Source organism: Solanum pennellii, chromosome 9, assembly GCF_001406875.1.
Source record: "Solanum pennellii chromosome 9, SPENNV200".
NCBI lineage: Eukaryota > Viridiplantae > Streptophyta > Magnoliopsida > Solanales > Solanaceae > Solanum > Solanum pennellii.
The window spans coordinates 52571447-52575015 of NC_028645.1; the positions used below are offsets into that span (position 1 = coordinate 52571447).

At 29.1% G+C, this 3569-nt stretch overlaps 1 pseudogene; it reads left to right on the forward strand.

Moving 5' to 3' along the window:
• Positions 1-1330: 1330 nt before the first annotated feature.
• LOC107030807 lies at positions 1331-3313 on the forward strand (annotated as a pseudogene).
• The last annotated feature ends 256 nt before the right edge of the window (positions 3314-3569 follow it).

Consider the following 3569-nt stretch of genomic DNA (forward strand, 5'->3'; position numbering starts at 1 on the left):
CCCGCCAGCCCCCTACCAGCCCTCCACCCCCACCCCCACCCAAAAAAATAATTTTATTTTGAAAAATATTTTCTACTTAAAAATTTTATTTTTTCACCCCTCCCCTCCACACACCCACAAAATTTTTTTTTAAAAAAAAGTATATTTTCAATTTCAAAATTATTTTCTATTCTAGTAAAAATAAAAGATATTTTTCAAAAATATTTCTCATTCATAAATCATACACTAAAAATCATTTCCTAAAAATACTTTCTACTCACCAACCAAACATGAGAAAATAAGTGATAAATCTACTTGTTTTCTAGTGAAACATTTTCCTTCATACCAAACACACCCTTAGTTCATAATTTACCCTTATAATTATTAAATTAATTTCTCTTTTACATTTTTCAAGATATTGTATTTATAATACTCAAAGGGTAATATAGTAAAATTAACCCTTTATTTATAGTTTATTAATAAGTGTGCAAAGTTAATGGTTGACAAGTATTGTAGATAGAGAGGGTACCATGCAAAATTTAGAGTCAATGGATCTATTTCCTTAAGAATAAGAGTTATTTGTAGATGTATAAGGATATCTATCTAAAGAAACTAAATTTGAAAAAATATTTAAATATCTCTATTTGTAATTATTATATGAATACTATGGATAGATATGTCTATGTAAATTCTATAATAGACCTATACCCCAATTTAAAACATTATTAAGCCCTATTAAACAAATTGATCGAAGTGTATGTTTAACTTATCTTTGATAATAATAATTATGGTTGAACATATCTTTAATACAATAATATAGTTTTAAATTTCTGCTCAAAGATGTCTTTAACAGTAAAATTTTAAAATATTTGGTCATATATATCTTTAGTACATTATAAAATATTATAAATCTACGGTCAAACATATAAATTTTCAAAATTTGGTCAATCGTATCTTTAATATAGCAATAAATTTTCTAAATTAATGGTCAAATATATCTCAAATAATAAATTTTCAAAATATTTTATCAATCGTATCTTTAATACAATAATAAATTTTCTTAATATATCGTCAAACATATCATTAATTTAGTAATAAATTTTATAAATATATCATCAAAAATATCCTTATTAATAATTCTTTTCAATATTTATGGTCAAACATATCTTTAATACAGTAAATACTCTTTGAAAAGCAATAGAAGAATCAAAAAACATGTGGACTTTTACCCATGTAAGCATCATTACACCCTATATAATGCTTCACTTTGGCTCCTTACAATTCACTCTCACTACTTTATTTTCACTTGTGACTCATTTCACAAGAGAATAAAACCAAATTCTTCCATTCAATGGATATAGATAGTATAATCACAAATGATAAATCGCCTACGGTAGATGACAAAAATTCATTAAATTTTGATGCATCACAAATGAAACGCGGCGAGAAGGATTGTGCAATAGCACAAGAGCTTCCTGCTCCCCTTATTGACTTAGGGGTTTTCTTTTCTGGTGACCCTACCACAATGCAAGAAGCATCTAGGCTTGTTGGTGAAGAGTGCAGGAGTCAGGGTTTCTTCCTTGTGGTGAACAACGGAGTTCATGAAAATCTCATCTCTAACGCCCATCGAAACATGGACATGTTCTTTAACTTTCCTCTCTCTGAAAAGCTAAAAGCTGAGAGAAAAATTGGTGAACATTGTGGCTATGCCAGCAGCTTTACTGGAACATTTTCGCCAAAGTTGCCTTGGAAAGAGAAACTCTCTTTTCAATCCTGCTAAAGAAGTCTCATCTCATATAGTTGGAGAGTATTTCCAAAGGACAATGGGAAAATGTTTTAACATTCTTGGGTAAGGACAATTGACTTCTTATATTCCCTCTATTCTTTTAAGTTATCATGATAAGGTTTGATACAACCCTTAAGAAAAAATTAATAAGGATTGTTATTAAACCATGTATCGCTTATTATTTGTTTTATTTTTTTCTCTTAATGTTAGAATAATTAATGTGAAAGGCAAAGTTGGAAAGAGATCATTAATTCACTCTTTATATTTTAAATTGCAACTATTTTGGAACAAGTATTTTAAATTTGTATTACAACTAAAAAAGGAATTGAGGGAGTATTACTTTTCTTTTAGTCGGTTTCCAAAACTTAGTACTTTTTTCTTCTTCGTTTTTGTAACTCTATAATTTAAACTTTTCATGACGTGTTTAAAACAACAAAATTGGGTACACTAGTACAAATTGAAATAAATGGAATATATATTTTTCTATTTTTTCGATTATGTAAACAAATTAACTTTTTCCCTTTCAATTACATAGGAAGGTTTATGAAGAATATTGCAATTCGATGAGCAAAATTTCTGTAAGGATCATGGAGCTCTTAGGGATGAGTCTAGGAGTACAGAAGGACAACATCAAAGATTTTTTCAAAGACAATGAATCCATAATGAGAATCAACTACTATCCGCCATGTCATAATCAAGAGCTCACATTAGGAACATGGCCTCATTATGATCCAACATCATTAACCATTCTCCATCAAGATTGTGTTGGTGGACTTCATGTTTTTGTGGATAACGAATGGCATTCAATCAATCCAAATTACAATGCTTTTGTGGTTAACATAGGTGACACATTTATGGTAAGAAAAATTACACAATAGAACTATATAATAAGCTTATGTACTCCATTTAAGTCATAAAAACATAGATAATTAGACAAAAAATACATATTGATAACACAAATAATATAGGAGCTTTTCACAGGATGTGGAATGGTATACATGATGAGGGACTCGGAATTATGTACAACATGAATATAATGTCTTTCGTATAATTGATTAAGTGGTGTTAAAACATATTTGGTGTTTTCCTTTTGCAGGCGCTATCAAATGGAATATTCAAAAGTTGCTTGCATAGAGCAGTGGTAAACAATTATATTCCTAGGAAATCACTAGTTTTCTTTCTTTGTCCAGACAAAGATAAGGTGGTGAGGCCACCAACCGAATTGGTGGATATCGATAAACCTCGATTTATCCTGACTTCACATGGCCTACCCTCCTTGAGTTTATATCGAAGCATCACCCAGCTGATACAAACACACTTCAAGCTTTCTCAAATTGGCTTCAACACAATAATGTGCAACCTTAAGAGCTATAAATATGAAGTTCAGAATTGAAGATCTTAGAATTTTCTTTATATACGTTGAATATTCGGTTAAAAAAAAAAGATCTTCGTATACATTAATTTTATCAAGTTATACCTGATTTATATTGTTTCCTATGAAGTTGACGGAATATGATATATAGGACTTCATTATCTATTATTCAGTTACATTTTTAGTCTTTAAATACATGTCTTTTGTTAGTAAATACTCAATAGTATTACATTCTCGATTTCTATTGTTTGTTATATAGTAGATGGAATCTAAAATATTGGACATGGTTATCAATTTTTTAGTTAGATTTTTATTCATTGAATACATGTTTTTTTGTCAATACTCATTAGTATGGCATTGTCTAGTGCAATAAAATTGTATTCTTTAACTTTCCTTCCTGAGTTGTTTTGAAGCATTTCTTTTCTTCAAAAA